Here is a 20,583-nt window from a genome sequence, read left to right as displayed (position 1 = left end):
CTCGTATTTCTGCAGGATGCTCTGAACAAATCAAGCTTTGAGAATTATAGTTCAAGAGCACGTGATTCTCTTGCATGTTGGATGCCCGATTGCATAGGATTTAATCTTATTGAGGCAGTTCTATGCCATATATGCCGAAAGGAAAGACCAGGTGCTGTGCTAGTATTTATGACTGGTTGGGAAGATAACAGTTCTTTGAGGGATCAACTTAAAGCTAATCCCCTTTTGGGGGATCCTAACAGGGTTTTGCTTCTAACATGCCATGGATCTATGGCAACATCTGAACAGGTAGATTTATTTTTGTTCGTGAATTACCTGAAGTTTTGGATGTAATTTATCATACTAAACAAAAATAAAGGCATTATCACACTAAACAAAATTGCATTCACATTTCACATTAAAACATAAGAATTTCAAATAAAATTCAAGCTCAGTAACAACGTTTTCCTATGAAGAAAGTTTCCCCTAAGTCACAGTGGTGTCCCCCTCCTCCGGGATCTTTTAAAGTGAATGTGGATGGGGCTGTAAGTTGCGATTGGAGGTGCAGTGGTATTGGTGGCCTGCTTAGGGATGCTAATAATAAGCAGTTGGGGTATTTCTCGGGAGCGTCCGGACCAGGCCCACCGATCCTTGCCGAGCTTAAAGCAATTCAAGCTGGTTTAAGTTTGTTTTTGGATTCAGAGTGGAGTGATAAGGGGAGTCTTATTTTAGAAAGTGATTCTTCTATTCCGTTGAAGTGGATTAACAATCCGGAGGCTAGTCCGGTTGTTTATGTTCATTTGGTAAAGGAAATTGCCAAGAGAGTGGTGGAGTACAATGTGATTATTAGGCATGTTCAGAGATGTTCTAACTGGGAAACAGATAGTTTAGCTAAGTCGGGCATAAGTTAGTGTAGAAAACAAAGTAAGTCTGTTATTTTTATTCATTTATTCATTTAGTAGAACATATTACATATTTATATACAAATTATGCCTCTACACTAGGAAACTCTAAGTTAGGAAAGATACTAATCCTAGGAGATGTAATCCCTTGAAATAAGGGATTGAAAAACAAAGAATAATTACATAATCTCTTAACTTAAGGGATTGACAGCTCATTTCTATAATTCCTACACTCCCCCTCAAACTGGTGTTTATATGTTATATATACCCAGTTTGAATGACAGTTCATTAAAAGTCACTCGTGAAGGGCTTTGGTGAAGATATATGCCAGTTGTTTCTTCGTCAGAATGTACTGCAGTTTTGCAACTCCATTGTTGACCTTCTCGTAAATAAAATGTTTGTTTATCTCAATGTGTTTCGTTCTACCATGATGCACTGGGTTTTTTGCTATACTCATAGCTGATTGACTATCACTAAAAATCTCAAAATTATTCTTGTCATCTAAGTCCAGTTCTGTGAGCAGTCTTTTAATCCACATTCCTTCACATATTCCGAGAGCTATCGCTCTAAACTCTGACTCGACACTACTTCGAGAGAAAACAACTTGTTTCTTACTTCTCCAAGTCACCAAATTACCCCAAACGTAGGTACAGTAGCCACTAACTGACCTTCTATCAGTTAATTCACCTCCCCAGCTTGTATCCGTATAAACCTTCACTATTCTGTCTTATTTTTTCTAAATATAAGTCCTGCTCCTGGGGTAAACTTCAAGAACCTTATAATTCTGTTAACAGCTTCCAAATGTTCTTCTCGAGGATCACTCATATGTTGGCTGACAATGCCCACTGAGTATGCAATATCAAGCCTGGCCAATGAAAGATAGATCAACTTCCCAACTAACCATTGGTAGGTTTCCTTGTTTACTGGATTTCCAGTCCTTTCCTTGCAAAATTTCAAGCCTGGCTCCATTGGAGTTTCAACTGGTTTGCATTCGAGCATCCCAATTTCTGCAAGAAGATCCAAAACATACTTACGTTGGTTTATGACCAGCCCTTCCTCGGACCTTGCAACTTCCATACCCAAGAAATACCTTATACTCCCTAAATCCTTGGTTTCAAACTCCTTTGCAAGATTCATCTTTAGCTTTTCTATTTCTTCTATATCACTGTCAGTTATAATCATATCATCTACATAGACAATTAGGAGGGTTATCTTACCACTCGGTGTAATTTTTCTGAATAATGTGTGATCCGCTTGGCTTTGTTTGAAATTATTCTGTGTCATACCTTAGCAAATCGATCAAACCAAGCCATGGGAGACTGTTTTAAGCCATATAAGGATTTATTAAGCTTGCACACAGTTTTCTTAGTGACCTTTCCTTCTAATCCGGGGGGGACCTCCATGTATACCTCTTCTTCACGGTTCCCATTTAGAAAAGAATTCTTTATTTCCAGCTGATGCAATTTTCAGTCCATGTTAACAGCTACTGATAACAATATTCTGATGGTATTCAATTTTGCAACCGGTGCAAAAGTCTCCTGGTAGTCGATGCCATAGGACTGAGAAAAACCTTTAGCAACCAGCCTTGCCTTGTATCTTTCCACGCTCCCATCCGAATGATATTTGACTGTGAATATCCACCTGCACCCAACAACTCTCTTCCCTTCTGGAAAATCTGTTAAACTCCATGTCTTATTCTTTTGCAACGCTTTTATCTCCTCTTCCACAGCCTTTTTCCACTCAGGAGATTGAAATGCTTCTGTCACATTTCTTGGGATTTTCACACTATTAATGCTGGCAGTGAAGGCCCTGAAATTAGACTGTAATTTTCCATATGCAACATACTTATTTATGGGATGAGCAGTGCATTTTCTTTTCCCCCTTCCTAATAGCAATAGGAAAGTCATCAAGATCAACAGTAGTAGTGTAATATCCCAAAAATTTAGACAATGACCAAAATGAAAATTTTGAAAGTTTGATGGTCAAAGTAGAAAATTGGGAAAAAGTTTAGGGAATTAAGTGATAATTTCCTAAAAAAGAATTTTATTCCATAAATAGATGGTTTACTCTTGAGAGTGGGGTTTTATAGAGATCATATTTTTGGATTTGGAATTTTTAGTAAAGAAAAAACTAGAAAGGGTTAAAGTACGATAAGGAATCGGAAATACGGATCGAATTAGAATGTTACAAAAATTTGAGGGATATTATAAAATGGTTGGAAATATTATTTTTATATTTTTGATCAGAGAAATTTATTTTGGAAATGTGTAATTTTTCAGATTTAATCGAAACAGTGGAATTTAGTGACTAAAAAACAATTTTTGAAATTTCATGGCATTTTCGTAGGTCAAAGTCAAATTAATTTATATTTGACTTTGTAATATGATAAGAATCAGATGGCTTGAGTTATGGTGATTATGGAGATTCATTAAGGGCAAAAATGGAATTTCCTATGGTGTTGAATAAAAAAATTCCATTATGATATATTATTAAGCATGTGTTAGACTATTATATCATAAAATATCAATCATGGAAGAGGAATTTCAGCTTCTTCTTCATCCAAGACCGACATCTCCAAGCTTGCAAGGTAGGTATTCTTGTTTTCAATTTTGAAGCAATCTTGTTGAGAATTACACTTAGGTGTGATTAGGAAAAATATTCTACGTTTTGACATGAATATTAATAGGGTTCATGTTCAAGTTCATCTTGAGTTGATGAAGGGATGTTGATTTTTTTGTTTTATGGGTTTTGAAGTGTTAAGTGATTTTAAAGAATTGGTTGAAAGAATTGATGAAGAACTTAAGAATGAAGTTAAAGAAAACAGTTTGGATTTTGAATCTGGCAGTAGGTTCGAAAATTCACCAGAAATTATATAAAAATAATTTCGAGGTTATTTTTATGTATTGTATTCATATATTGATCTAGTTTCGTTTAAAACAAACGGGAATCAATTTCAAGGTGTATACAAAAAGTTATGGATTTTGAACCAAGGAGAGGTAAGAAAAATCGGACAGCAGATTCTGCAAAACAGATTTTGTTGGTCAACTTTGAAAATTCACTATAAATTGTACACAATGAATTATAAGGAGTTATTTATATGGATAAATTCATATTCGAGTCTAGTTTTCAACGGAATAAACGGAGTTGAATTCCAGTTCGTATATTAATGCAGAATATTGATTCTTTAAAGGTAGTACAAGTTGTTTGAATATGGAAAATTGATGGGCTGTTGAGTATTTTGATAGATAATGAGTATCAAATATATTTTGTAGTTATTTTGGAATGTGTTTATGTTAGTACAATACTAACATATGAAATCGTTATGAATTGTGATTTATACAGATTGTGATTGAATTGTAATCGAAGCAAATCAAATATAAAAAGGGCTTATGGTGGACAATAGTGAGGCTCATATATTTTGAAAATTATAAAGTGTCAAGGTGAGTGCAATACATGCATTACATTATACATGGATGTTTTATACATCATCAGGAAGACTTGCGATAAGTCGACCTTGTTTATGTTGACATGATATTTATGTCATTTACCATATATTTGACATATTTTAAAAAATGTCAAAGGTTGAAAATATAATGCATTGATTATGAAAATTGTGATATTTTACCATGAATATTATTTCGGGTATGAACTGCCCAATGTGAAATTTTGATAATACGAGATACACTAAAGGATACCTAGTGTATATGGTGGGTACGACCTTATGTGCCATACGAGACTATACTTAAGGATACTTAGTACAGATGGTGGACACGACCTTATGTGTCATACAGATTATGGTGGACACGACCTTATGTGTCATACGGATTAGCACTACGGTGCTTATATTTGACTCGTGTACCTAGGGTCCTCAGGGTTGTATATTGGGCTATTGTCTATGGTTTATGGTTTATTGGTTAATAAATGGTAAGTTATGCAAATAAGCTTACGAGTTTATGGAATGAATGGCAAGTATATTGGAAAGAATATTTTTTATATTCAGTTATGATATTTTGATCATGGTAAAATATTGGATATGCTATTAGAATGGTTTTATGGCATTTGATTTGAATTTGAAATTCAAGCATAAATTGTATTGCACTGTTTATTGTTTTAATTGCCTCACTAAGTATATACTTAGCGTGTGATGAGTTTCACGCGTAGGTAAAAAGCCAATAATGGAATAAAGAGTTTATAACGTCATCAAAGATCGAGAAATATATTTCAATATCAGTAAGACATCCGAAGTTGTAATGTTAATTTTATTAGTGGCATGTAATTATAAATGTTTTATTTGTTTTGTTAAACAAATTTGGAAAAAATAGAGAATTTTATTGAATTTATATGTATTTTCGGAAGTACTGTAGCTTACTGTAGCAGTGAATAGTAATGAACAGTAACCACGTTTGATAAAATTTACAAAATAATTTTGAGGTACTGATTCCCTCCTACAGGGAACCGATTCCCCCACTGTTCACAGGTATTGTTCACTATTACTGTTCAATGTTCACGAGTACTGTTCACTATATATAAAAACAATCTTTTGAATTAAATTGGTTACAATAAAACATGATTTATATTATATGAAATTTTTATAATATCATTTACCATTTTATGAAAATAAATTTTAAATCGCTTTTGAAAAGGAAATGATTTTCGAGAATTCGGCCGACATTCATAATCTGTATAGGTATAATTATACGGGTTATGGGTGTTACATTTATTGGCATCAGAGCTACATGTTTAGACGATTCTAGGACTAAACCGAGGTTATTTTGAGTTAAAAAAATGTATACATGCCACTAGGATGTCAAAAGTTACTGATAGTTGTATATATACTGTGATGATGTTTATAGGCAGTAAAGTTACTCTATACTAAAGTATGATGATTCTGATTATGTTCAGATGTTGGAATTAAAGATAAAGGTAATAAAGTCGAAATTGTTGAAAAGAATGTCGAGATTGAAATCGATAAAAAAGGGACCCGACATGAATTATGTAAAACACCTTTGAAGGGTGGATGTTGTTAGGGATTTTCCTCCAGTTTATGGAAGAAATGCCCAACTTTCAACGAAGTTTCTAAATGGGAAGAATCAATTAAAAAGTTTGAACGACTTACAAGCAAAGTTGAATCGGATAAGGATCCAGAGGGGATTTCTGAATCTGGTGATGATTCTGATGTTCTCTAGGTAAGCTTAAATAAGTGAGAAATATTTAAGCTAAGCATTAAATTGTTTAAATCATTATTGATTTGAGTAAGAGGAATTGAGTAAGAGGTAAATATGATTTTTGCTAAAAGTTTAAAGAAAATTGAATTATTAGTGAATTAAATGGTTATGAGTTGGATTGAGAATAGATATCAAGTCCATAAAAGTAGATAGAGTTATTATGTGAAGGTAAATATGCGAAAATGGATTGTCTAACATTCCATGTTACAATGAATTATTGTTTAGATTGAGATGGATTCGAAAGAACTTGAAAAGTGTCAAATTTGTAATGATAAGAAAAAAGAGTAAATTTGCTTGGTAGTGTGATTTTAGCATTAACTATTATGAAGTTATTGCTACAAATTTATCAAGTTTTCTTATTGAATGAAGTTGACATTTAGACTTTCATTGGAGATGGAAAATGTTTTAATTATTCAAGAATAATTTCTATGGATCTGGATAAGTTATACAGATTTCCTTAAGAAGGAAATAAGGAATTCCAAAGTAGAGATATTCAATTCAATGGGATAAAAAGTATTTTTATGGGGAAGACCCATAGGTCACGGTCATGATACAAGTGTTAGTCGGAAAAATAGTAAATGTTCGATAAAGATTCAGGAGTTTATGTTGTTGATGAATCCGATGGGATTATAATTAACGAGTTTTAGATCATTTTGATCATAAGTTGGTTGTCTCTGCATTAAGGTTGGGTAAATGGTCGCAAGAAGCGAATAATTTAGAAAAATGCTGAGAAATTAAGAATTTTAATGATTGATGAAAAAGTGAAATCATCACTAATGTGATATCAGCAATGGTTACGATTAAGATGATGTAAAAAGGATGTATAGTTTTCTAGCTAAAGTGATAGATACTTAAGTATCTGAAGTAAGATATTATTATATTTCCATAACTTGGGAATTTCCATATTGTTTCTTTTTAGATTTACTATTATGGGTTACCTCCAGATTGAGAGGTGGAATTCAATATTAATGGTTATCAAGGCATTAATCATGTATCTATGAGTTCATATTAAATAGTTACGATTGAGTTAAGAGAATAAGAACCAATTGCAAGAATTGATAGATTGAGGATGCATTAGACCGAGTATTTTTACCTTAGGGTAAACCGTTATTGTTTATAAAAAAATGGATATGCATAAATTATCTATAGTTAAACAAAGTAACTATCAGGAACAAATATCCTATTTTGAGGATTGATAACTTGTTTTGTCAGCTTAAAAGGAGCAGTAATGTTTCTAAAATTGATATTCGAATGGGATAACAACAGTAAAATTTTAAAGAGGAAGATGTTCTAAAGATAGTTTTCATAATATGGTATAGACACTACGAGTTAGTAGTAATGCTGTTTGGTTTGAAAAATGCTCTGGCAATATTCATAGACTTGATGAATCGAGTATTTCAATTTTTACTTGGATTAATTTGAGGTGATCTGTATTGATGACATTCGGGTATACTCGAATACAAAGATAGAGCATGATGCTTATCTTGTATTGTGCTCGAGATACTTAAGGATAAAAAGTTATATGTCAAAATGTCAAAGTGTGAGTTTTGGCTATTAGAAATTGCTTTTCTTGGTTATGTTGTCTCGGCAGAAGGCATAAGAGTTGATCCAAATAAAGTTTAAGTAATATTGGAGTAGAAACCTCCAAAGAATGTTCAAAGGTCCAAATTTTTGGAACTTGTTGGTTATTATCGAAGGTTTATAAAGAAAACTTTTCGATGGTTGCTTCTCCTTTGACCAAGCTCTTGAGAAAGGATGTTTCATTTGCTTGGACTGAGAAATGTCAAGAGAGTTTTAAAAGCTTTAAAGAATATTTTAACGGAAGCACCAGTGTTGATACAACCGGAATCGGACAAAGAGCTTGTGGTGAAAATTGATACATCTCATAATGGTTTGGGTTGTGTACTTATGAAAAAAGGTAAGGAGGTAGCCTATGTTTATAGACAATGAAAAATGCATGAGTGGAATTATCCTACTCATGATCTTGAGTTAGCAGCGGTCGTTTTTGCTCTAAAGATTTGGCGTCATTATTTGTATGATGAGAGATGCTTAAAAAAATTTCACTTATGGAAAAAAATGAGACTGAAGACTTTGAAGTAAACTATGATGGGTGTCTATTTTATCAAGGAAGAATTTGTATTCCTCATAATGATGAATTGAAGAAATATATTCTTTCTCAGGTATATTATTGTTCACTGACTATGCATACAAGTCGGAAAAAATGTATTCGGATGTAAAGAGTCATTTTGGTGGCCAGGTATGAAAAGAAACATTACTGAGTTTGTTGCTACATATTTGACATGTCAACATATAAAAGATGAGCATAAAGTGTTTTCGTAATTGTTGCAATTGATTTATATTCCAGAGTGGAAATAATAAAGAGTCACTATGGATTTTGTTATTGGACAACCTTTGACATCAAATAAAAAGGATTCCACTTGGATGATAGTGTCCGGTTAACTAAATCGGCACATTTCATTTCAGAGCAAATTAACTATGCATTGGATAAATATACAGGCTGTATATCAAGGAGATTGTTCAAATACAAGGGTATCAGTATCCATTATATCGGACAGAGATCCAAGGTATTACTTAAAGATTTTGGAAATAATTGCATAAAGTTTTGGGCACTTGATTGAATTTCAGTACAACTTTTATCCACAGACGGATGGTAAGTCAGAAAGTACTATTCAGATATTAAAAGATATGCAGAATGCATGTGTGATTGATTTCAAGAAATCATGAGAAAAGAAAAGTATTTACTTTTAATAGAATTTTCCTACAATAATAGTTATCAATTGAGTAACAAGATGGATCCGTATGAAGCTTTATATGGGAGAAGATGTCGAAAACCATTAAATTGGTTCGAGTTAAAAGATCGAAATCTTGTTGGCTCAGATTTAATGAAAGATGTTGAGGATAAAGTAAAGATAATTCAAGAAATCTCAACATGGAATTTGATCGGCAAAAGTCTTATGAAGGCTGAAAGTGAAAGGAGATTGAATTCTATGAAGGTGATAAAGTTTTTCTTAAGGTATCATCTTGAAAAATGATTTTGCGTCCAGAATGCAAAGGAAAACTAAATCAAAGATTCATTGGACTTTATGGGATATTAAAAAGAGTTAGACTGATGGCTTATCAGTTAAGATTAATTATGGAGGTAATTGAGATCCAGAGTTGGACAAAGTACACAATGTTTTTCATGTGTCGATGCTTAGAAAGTATCGAATAGAACTTTCACATGTCATTGCATCAGAGGAAATTAAGTTCCGACCAGATTTGACTTATAAAGAAGAACCAGTTCGGATATTAGCTCGAGAAATCAAAGAACTGTATAACAAGATGATTTCTTTAGTCAAAGTGATTTAGAAAAATCATAATGTCAAGGATGTTAATTGGGAAAGAGAGAAAGATATGAAAATGTGTAGATATTTTCATAACAGGTTGAAGAATTGAATTGATCAGGTACAAAATCTAATGATTTCATGATCTTCAAGAAATTCCCAAAGTAAAAAAAGAAAAATCGTAATTCAAGAAGTTGGCAATACCAAAAGGGAGTTATGAATTTTCAAGGGAAAAAGAGGAGTTAGTGTTTTTATAGAAAGTTTTAAAATTCAAGGACGAATTTTCTTAAGGAGGGGAGAATTGTAATACAAAAAAAATTTAGACAATGACCAAAATGAAAATTTTTGAAAGTTTGATGGTCAAAGTAGAAAATTGGGAAAGAGTTTAGGGAATTAAGTGATAATTTCCTAAAAAGAATTTTATTCCATAAATAAATGGTTTACTCTTGAGAGTGGGGTTTTATAGAGATCATATTTTTGGATTTGGAATTTTTAGTAAAGAAAAAACTAGAAAGTGTTAAAGTACGATAAGGAATCGGAAATACGGATTGAATTGGAATGTTACAAAAATTTGAGGGATGTTATAAAATGGTTGGAAATATTATATTTTTATATTTTGGATAAGAGAAATTTGGTTTGGAAATGTGCAATTTTTCAGTTTTAATCGAAATAGTGGAATTTAGTGACTAAAACGCAAGTTTTGACGATTTCATGGCATTTTCGTAGGTCAAAGTCAAATTAATTTATATTTGACTTTGTAATATGATAAGAATCAGATGGCTTGGTTTTATGGTGATTATGGAGATTCATTAAGGGAAAAAATAGAATTTCCTATGGTGTTGAATAAAAAATTCCATTATGATATATTATTAAGCATGTGTTAGACTATTATATCATAAAATATCAATCATGGAAGAGGAATTTCAGCTTCCTCTTCATCCAAGACCGACATCTCCAAGCTTGCAAGGTAGGTATTCTTGTTTTCAATTTTGAAGCAACCTTGTTGAGAATTACACTTAGGTGTGATTAGGAAAAATATTCTACGTTCAATTCTCTATGTTTTGACATGAATATTAATAGGGTTCATGTTCAAGTTCATCTTGGGTTTATGAAGGGGATGCTGATTTTTGTGTTTTATGGGTTTTGAAGAGTTAAGTGATTTTAAAGAATTGGTTGTAAGAATTGATGAAGAACCTAAGAATAAAGTTAAAGAAAACTGTTTGGATTTTGAATCTGGCAGTAGGTTCAAAAATTCACTAGAAATTATATAAAAATAATTTCGAGGTTATTTTATGTATTGTGTTCATATATTGATCTAGTTTCATTTAAAACAAACGGTGATCAATTTCAAGGTATATACAAAAAGATATGGATTTTTAACCAAGGAGAGGTCAGAAAAATTGGACAGCAGATTCTGCAAAACAGATTATGTTGGACAACTTTGAAAATTCACCATAAATTGTACAGAATGAATTCGAAGGAGTTATTTATATGGTTAGATTTGTATTCGAGTATAGTTTTCGAAGAAATAAAGGAAATTGAATTCCAGTGTGTATATTAATACATAATATTGATTCTTTAAAGGTAGTACGAGTTATTTGAATATGGAAAATTGATGGGTTGTTGAGTATTTTGATAGATAATGAGTATCAAATATATTTTGGAGTTATTTTGGAATGTGTTTATGTTAGTACAATACTAACATATGAAATCGTTATGATGGTGATTTATACAGATTGTTATTGAATTGTAATCGAAGCAAATCGAATATAAAAAGGGCTTATGGTGGACAATAGTGAGGCTCATATATTTTGAAAATTATAAAGTGTCATGGTGAGTGCAATACATGCATGACATTATACATGGATGTTTTATACATCATCAGGAAGACTTGCGATAAGTCGACCTTGTTTATGTTGACATGATATTTATGTTATTTACCATATATTTGACATATTTTAAAAAATGTCAAAGGTTGAAAATATAATGCATTGATTATGAAAATTGTGATATTTTACCATGAATATTATTTCGGGTATGAACTACCCAATGTGAAATTTTGATAATATACTTTGCCATGGATGGATCAAATAAAATAGACTGTATGCCCAAGTTAGTTATTGAGGGACAGGGTATAGTTGACATGCCATAGAGTCCAGCAGCAGGTTGCGTACGGGATACACTAAAGGATACCTAGTGTATATGGTGGGTACGACCTTATGTGGCATACGGGACTGTACTTAAGGATACTTAGTACAGATGGTGGACACGACCTTATGTATCATACATATTATTTTGGACACGACCTTATGTGTCATATGGATTATGGTGGACACGACCTTATGTGTCATACGGATTAGCACTACGGTGCTTATATTTGACTCGTGTACCCAGGGTCCTTAGGGTTGTATATTGGGCTATTGTCTATGGTTTATGGTTTATTGGTTAATAAATGGTAAGTTATGCAAATAAGCTTACGAGTTTATGGAATGAATGGCAAGTATATTGGAAAGAATATTTTTTATATTCAGTTATGATATTTTTAATCATGGTAAAATATTGGATATGTTATTAGCATGGTTTTATGGCATTTGATTTGAAATTTAAATTCATGCATGAATTGTATTGCACTGTTTATTGTTTTAATTGTCTCACTAAGTATATACTTAGCGTGTGATGATTTTCACGCGTAGGTAAAAAGCCAGTAATGGAATAAAGAATTTATAGCGTCATCAAAGATCGAGAAGTATATTTCAATATCAGTAAGACATCCTAAGTTGTAATGTTAATTTTATTAGTGGCATGTAATTATAAATGTTTTATTTGTTTTTGTTAAACAAATTTGGAAACAAAATGGAATTTTATTGAATTTATATGTATTTTCGGAAGTACTGTAGCTTACTGAATCAGTGAATAGTAATGAACAGTAACCACGTTTGATAAAATTTCCATAATGATTTTGGGGTAATGATTCCCCCTACAGGGAATCGATTCCCCCACTGTTCACGGGTTATGTTCACTATTACTATTCACTGTTCATGGGTACTGTTCACTATATATATAAAAAAATCATTTGAATTAAATTGGTTACAACGAAACATGATTTATATGATATGAAATTTTTATAATATCATTTACCATTTTAAGAAAATAACTTTTAAATCGCTTTTGAAAAGGAAATGATTTTTGAGAATTCGGGTGGCATTCATAATCTATATAGGTATAATTATACGGGTTATGGGTGTTACAAGTAGCCTCTTGGTAACCATCATTACCTTCTGTTTTAGTTGCAACAGGATCCGAATCTGGTTCTTGGTAAATGTTAGGCTGAGTGATTTCTTAAGCAACATCTTTCCTTTTTCTTGAGTAAACACTAAGTTGTTTCAGTTGGGGAGTTATGGTTTCAGTGTTAGGAGCATTTTTTGTAGTGGTGGAAGGTGTTTTGTACGGACTAGAGTGCTGAGATAAAGAGGAAGGTAATTCATCAGAGTTATTTAGGTTATTCCCATCACCCTCACTAGGAATTGGGATAGTACTAGCCAGCTTTGGAGAGACAGTAATAGGTAAAGAAAGGATAGGTTGTAAAGAAATATCGGTTTGAACATGCTAAAATTCCTTGCAACTCTCCCCCTGAATTTCTGTTCCTGAAAAATAAGGTTGGTTTTCAAAAAACTGTAACATCAAAGGAGACAAAGATCTTTTTTGTGGAAGGTGAGTAACACTTGTAACCCTTTTGACTCAAAGAATAGCCCAAGAACATACACGTTATGGACCTAGGATCTAATTTCCCTATGTTATGGATATGAACAAATGCTGTACACCCAAAAACCTAGGAGAAAGACTTGTTTAAATGTTTGAAATGGGGATAATGATGAAACAGAACCTTAGTAGGAATTTTGAAATCTAAAGTCTTATTGGGCATTCTATTGTTGAGGTAAGTGGCTGTAAGAAGAGCTTCCCCCAAAGTTACTTAGGAGTATTAGCAACAAACATAAGAGACCTAGTAACATCTAGAAGATGTCTATTTTTCCTTTCTGATAACTCGTTTTGTTGAGGTGTGTTGACACAAGAAGTAAGGTGAACAATGCCTTTTTCCTTAAAGAAATACCCAAGGGTTTTATTCAAATACTCACTCCCATTGTCACTCCTTAGAATTTTGATTTTTGTGTCAAATTGGGTTTCAACTTTTTGATAAAAACTTTTAAAGAGAAACTCAACCTCAGACTTTTCTCTCATTAAGAATACCCATATTGTCCTAGAGTAATCATCTATAAAAGACACAAACCACTTATACCCAAAAATACTTTTGATAGGAGAAGGGCCCCAAATATCACTATGAATGATAGAAAAAGGTGTTGTTGGTTCAAATTTGGCCGCAATATATGGTTTTATGGTGTGTTTGGCTATTTGACAAATTTCACAGGAAAACAAAGATGGATCTTTATTTATAAATAAGTTCGGTAACATTTTGGAAAAATAGAAAAAAATAGGATGACCTAATCTAGAGTGCCATAACATAATTTTATTGGAATTGAGATTAGAAGATAAAATTGGTTTCCTAAGAGCACTGGATAAGACATGATTATGAAATGCTTTACCTCCAAGGGTGTACAATCCTTTGCCCAGCCTAGCACTGTCAATCACCCTCTTCGAGCCCTGTGCTTGAAAAATGCAACCACCAGTACCAAACACAACATTACAACCAGAATCTGTAATTAATTTGCTGACTGACAACAAATTGCATGCAAGTCTAGGATTATAGAGGACATTATGAAGTAGTAGATTTTTGTTTAATGTAACAAAACCACTCCTTTGACTGTACTGAGAGAGCCATCTGCTATTTTGATAGAAGCTGGTAAGCTGCTTTCACTATATTCCTCCAAGAGATCAATATTTCCTGTTATATGATCTGATGCACCCGAGTCTATTATCCATTGTTCCGAGGAAACATATGGATTATTTCCATTAGTAGTAGTATAAGTCATATTGGTAGGCTTGGCTGTCATACTGCTCAAAATCTGTTGCAGCTCCTCTATCTGTTTTTTGCTAAAACTGCTTAAGGAATCATCTTGAGAGATAATATGGGCCTCCTTTTGAAACCTGGACCATGTGGGCTGCCAATCGGTTGGTTTTCCGTGCAGCTTCCAAAATTGATCTATCATATGGCCTGGTTTCTTACAATGTTTACACTAGAGGCTATTTTTCCTCTACTGCTCTGAAAATCAGATTGAGAGGGGCTGGTCTGGGAAGTGATTTCAGATGCTGAGGGATTCGGATTAGCCATGAAAAAAATAGAGTTGAACAGGAATTGATTTAAAGAGAAGCGAAAATCGGATTGATCGTTCTAACCTGATACCATGTAGAAAACATAGTAAATCTCTGTTATTTTTATTCATTTATTCATTCAATAGAACATATTACATATTTATATACAAATTATGCCTCTAAACTAGGAAACTCTAAGTTAGAAAAGATATTAATCCTAGGAGATGTAATCCCATGAAATAAGGGATTGAAAAACAAAGAATAATTATAGAATCTCTTAACTTAAGGGATTGACATCTCATTTTTATAATTCCTACAGTTAGTGAGGGGTGTTTTTGTTGGGTGAGGTGGGTGAGTGCTTTGGGTGTCTTAATGGTGAACTTTCGTATTTAAAATGATCTTCTCTTGGATGTACTCCTTGTGTTAGTAATAAAATTTTGGGCACTTTTTTCCTCATTCCAATGGCTGTTGATTTCTTCGAAGCTTGATGGTTATGAAGGGGTTTTTTTATTGAGGCCTTATTCTTATAAAAAAATGTAACTTTTAGTTAATGGGTGTTGAACATTTAGTTTTTGCAAAGAAAAATTAAATGAGGTGATTTGTATAATACAAAATTGGACACTAAAGCATAGCAAGTAGTCACATCGTGGAAGGAGAAATTTAATTAGCTATGCATTCCTTAACTTAAAATCATGAGATCTTAAATTTTAATCCAGGGTCTTTGGGGAACTAAATTTGCAGCTAAGTAGCTACCAATCACCAAACCTGGGTTCTGTAAAATTATTCATGGGTGCTATAAATCAATGTAATAATTTAATTCCTTTTAGCAAAATTTTGGAGGGGTTGAGTACATAACAAACTCGAATTTGTTATCTCAGATACTTAACATACTTTACTGAGCTGTCTGAAAGCAAAGTTACCATCAAATAAAGTTTATTAACCTATATAAAATAGATGAAAACTATGCTCTTACACAACTCTATTTCATTGTCTTTTGTTATTTTCTGCAGAAGCTAATATTCGAGAAACCACCCCCTAATATACGTAAAATCGTTATTGCTGCAAATATGGCAGAGGCAAGCATTACAATCAATGATATAGTTTTTGTGGTAGATTATGGAAAAGTAAAAGAGACCACATATGATGGTCTGAATAATACACCATGTTTGCTGCCTTCATGGATATCTCAAGCATCAACACGGCAAGTAAGAATCCTTTTAAACTAGGTTTATATCATTTTGATTATCCTTTTATGTTTATACTCTGTACATGTATACCTTTATTATAGAATTTTGACTCTGTTGTTGGGTCAATTGTTACAGAAGGTTAGCAATCTGAATTTTTCAATTTCCTATTTGTACATGTGTGCGTATGCATTCTTCAAGATATGCTTGTTTTTTCTTGCCTGAGAGTATGGTCTAGTTTTTCTTGGACTTGGTCAACCGTTAGACAATTTTAGAGACAATTGTGTCTAGCTTGCCTATTTATCTTGTTGTGACTGATGGTTGAGTGATATTTTGGTGGTGCAGAGAAGGGGTAGAGCTGGTCGTGTGCGGATAGGCGAATGCTACCATCTGTATCCCATATGTGTATATGAAGCTTTTGTAGAGTACACATGAATGACAACATTGTTGATCCCTTGACGAAGCCTCTTACACAGCAGAGGCATGATCGTCACACTAAGTCACTCGGTATTAGATATATGAGTGGTTGGTCTTAGTGCTAGTGGGAGATTGTTAGAGTATGCCCAAAGACCAATCATATGATGATTGTAATAATACTTTTATTTACCGATATTATTGAATAAAGGCATTACCGCTATTATTTTCAGTTATATATATGTGTTTAACATAAACTGGGAGATAATAAAGTCCATATAATGACATAATTATTATTATTAAAAGATCCCTAGTCAAGTATTATTATGGGCATGGACAATAATAATACGCTTAAGACTAACATATTATTGATTGATGATAACGAGTTGTCATTGACAAAGACATGTCAAAATTGATACATGATTATATTGTTAGAGAATAATGTATTGGATTGACCCACCATGAGCATATGTCTTGGATTATTATGTGACAGTCATAACATTGCTCATGGTGATGACTATATGTATGATCCTCAGACTTGAGATCAATACTATCTCAACATATATTGTTGTATGTTTTGATGCAGCTAAACAAGCTCCGTAACTGGTTGCTCTTGAATATATCTCAATATATGTAGTGGGTGTGTATGATTAAGATAGGATTTGTCCTTCCTACTTAATAGGAAATATATCACAGGCCACTTGATTGAGTAAGACTAGAAATGCATGGTCATGCTCGAATAAGTTGATATGAGATATCATAAACTATTCGTTAATTAAAGTCTACTCTAGATATCAAGAAACAATAGATGGGCTATACAAGTGTGACTATTCCAAGACTTGTGCCTATTCTAGATATAAAGGACATAAGGATGTAATACATAAAAGAGTTAATCACCAAGATGATATGTCGAAACATATTTTCTTGTAACTTATATGACAATGATATATTGCTAGATGTCACTCATTGTATGTAATATTAGAATTGTTCTAATAATTACTGTTAACGTTACAAGAACCTACAGGGTCACACCCTAGGATTGAAACTAGAAAAGATGCACAATTTATTGTACGTTACTAAAATATATATCTAGAGTTAATTAAATATTTGTTTTAAAAATCCCGAATATTTAATTTCAGTTAATTAAATATATATTTAATTAATTTGAAATAATAAAATTATAATAGGGTAACTTGGATATAAAAGGATTATTAAATTCCAATTAATTAAATATAGATTTAATTAATTTGAAATAATAAAACCCTAATATGATTAGGGTAACTTGGCTATAAAAGGGTGTGTTAGGTCTAGCAGTCGTTTTAGAACACACACACAAAACCTTCAGCCGTTTTTCTATCAAAACAGTTTTGGGGAAGAAAATTATTACTCTCAATCGGGTGAACTGAGTAGAGGTCGAGACGTGATTTAGTGGAAGCTTACGATTCGAACCGATCTACACCACCAGTATTCACTGTTATCTTTGTTGTTTTTCAAGGAACCCGCTGTAAGTATTCACATCACTTCCTCCCGATTTCAGTTTTTCGTACTTGGATCGCTTGTGAGACCGTCGAGTTTTATTTTCGCTGCGCCATGGGGTACGTCGACGGTCCCAACAGTGGCATCAGAGCCACTTGTACGATCTGAATTTGGGTTAATTTTTTTGTTGATGCGATATGTATAAGATGTATGTTATAGTTTTATCAATTTCGGTAAATATGTTGATATTATTGTTCGAATCGATAATCGCAAAGATTAATATGTTAATTTGTTAATATGTTTTTCAATCGATTTGTTGCTGGATGATCTGTGGGAGTGCGATAGCAGATCATGTTTGGAAGTGGAATAATGGTTGTTCCTATGCAGAAAACCTTCGGGATTGAAAATCCCAAAAGCACATTTCTGTTGATAATTGTTATCAATTCGTGAAGTTTTTCCATGGAAACAAAAGTAATGTTTTTCAAAAAATCCCACCAGCCGTCGTGGTACAAATTGACGGCCCATATTAATTTTTTTTAACAAATGCATAAGAACGTGTATATATATATATATGATATGTTTGTTTTGCACGGTGTTTGACATGCATGGTTATAGCCCTTGTTCACTTTATAATGGTTTAATTTGAAATACGGTCTGCGAACCGTCCCTTTCTATATCTCTTTTGTATTTCTCTTCTCATCTTACTCTCTCGTATGTAAAACTAGTTTCTTTTAAAACTATAAACCTATGAAGATTCACAAGGAGCAGAAGAATGGCAAGAAGATGCCTAGAGAGCAGTCTTAGGCTTTAGGGTTCTTGGTTCTCCCATTGGCTTGGGATAGGCCACCTTAGTCATTGTTTTGGGTTATAACCATTTCATCAGATTTATTGCTATATTTGTTATGTATGCAATGCATCAAATGATAAAATAAGAATAAATATTGATGAGATCAATAAGGGCATAATATTAAAACGAACAATGATGAGATAATTATGCAAATCCCTCTTTATAATCTAAGTTAACTTAACCGTCCAATATTTACCCTCGTTAAGGCTTTGATCGATATTGTGTGTGCTTTTCCAAAGCATTGGCACATAAATCTATCTTGGTTAAATACGAAGAATAAGCAAGTGATATTCATCGGTTGAAATATTGATAATAACTTAGCTAGGTTATTCTAATAGGATTAGAAACCTAGAAGTTAAATATTTGGATAAGTCATGAGATGACTTGAACAAAAGTTGTTCACCAAAATGAGGAGTTATATGAGGTGTAACTAGTCAAGTGTTACTTACCTAAATAATCACTATCCTAAAAGAAAAGCCAAAGCTGATTTAGGAAATTGATGTATTATGGATCCTCACCCACTAGAAATATTTTCATTGAATTTTTTCAAAATTAAAACAAAGAGGGTTTTTAATTTTGAATAAAATAAGGGGATTAATTTGTAAATAAAGTCTTATTTATAAATTTTAATTCGGCAAATTTACTTACTTTAATATTTCCATTGTTGTAGATTTAATGGCAAACAACACTTTATCATTGCGGTCACTCCTTGAGAAGGATAAACTTAATGGCATAAACTTCCTTGACTGGTTTCGTAATTTGAGAATTGTTCTCAAATAGGAAATGAAGGAATATGTCATTGAGGAACATGTTCCTGATGAACCGACAGCTAATGCTTCAAAAGCTAACAAAGACAAATTCAAGAAACATATGGATGATATGTTAGATGTTGGATGTCTAATGCTTGCCACCATGACTCCTGAGCTTCAGAAACAACATGAGGACATGGTTGCATATGAGATGATTCAAAATCTCAAAGAAATATATGAAGGGAAAGCACGTCAAGAGAGATATGACACCTCTAAAGCTCTATTTCAATGCAAAAGGACAGAGGGAACTCCTGTAGGAGCTCATGTCATCAAGATGATGGGTTATATCCAAACGTTGGAAAAGTTGGGATTTCCTCTCAAAGATGAATTGGCTACCGATGTTATCCTGCAATCGTTGCCATATAGCTTTAGCCAATTTGTCCTTAATTTCAACATGAATGAAATTAACAAGACTTTGCCACAGTTACTTGGCATGTTACAAACTGCTGAAAGTAACATGAAAAAGGTTGGACCTATTCCTATTCTGATGGTCCACAAGGACAAAGGAAATGGTAAGAAAAAGGTAGTGGCAAAGTCTAAGGGAAATGGTAAGGCCAAACCAAAATGGAAAATGCATTGAAACCCAAAGGGGGAGTTAGCAAAGAAGGAAAATGTTTCCATTGCGATAAGATCAGACACTGGAAGAGAAACTGCATGTTTACCTTGAAGAGGTCAAGAAGGCAAAAGCAAACAGAACGTTTGTTTCAGGTATTTATGTTAATGATGTTAATTTGTCAACATCTACTTCTTGGGTATTATATACCGGTTGTGGTTCTCATATTTGTACTTATATACAAGGACTGCAAAAGAGAAAGAATCTGGCTAATGAAGACGTGGACCTACAAGTGGGAAATGGAGCAAGGGTTGATGCATTATCTATAGGGACATATGTTTTATCATTGCCTAGTGGACTTGATTTAAATTTAAAGGATTGTTATTATGTGCCTAGTTTAACTAAGAACATTATTTCTATTTCTTGTTTGGACAAGATTGGTTTTGAGATTAATATTAAGAATAATTGTTGTTCTTTTTATCTCAATAGTGTTTTTTATAGTTCGACACAATTGATTAATGGTCTCTATATTTTGGATCAAGAAAACACCATTTATAACATAAATACTAAGAGATCAAAAACAAA

General features: G+C 32.9%; 1 pseudogene; it reads left to right on the top strand.

The window, feature by feature from the left end:
• The window catches only part of LOC120199926, a 75,656-nt pseudogene that overhangs the window by 31,215 nt on the left and 23,858 nt on the right, over positions 1-20,583 (top strand).

The sequence above is a fragment of the Hibiscus syriacus genome, unplaced genomic scaffold (assembly GCF_006381635.1).
Source record: "Hibiscus syriacus cultivar Baekdansim isolate YM2019G1 unplaced genomic scaffold, ASM638163v2 tig00000340_pilon, whole genome shotgun sequence".
In the NCBI taxonomy this organism is placed as follows: Eukaryota; Viridiplantae; Streptophyta; class Magnoliopsida; order Malvales; family Malvaceae; genus Hibiscus; species Hibiscus syriacus.
The sequence above is the reverse complement of the archived record's forward strand: the minus strand, read 5'-3'. Positions and strand labels throughout refer to the sequence as shown.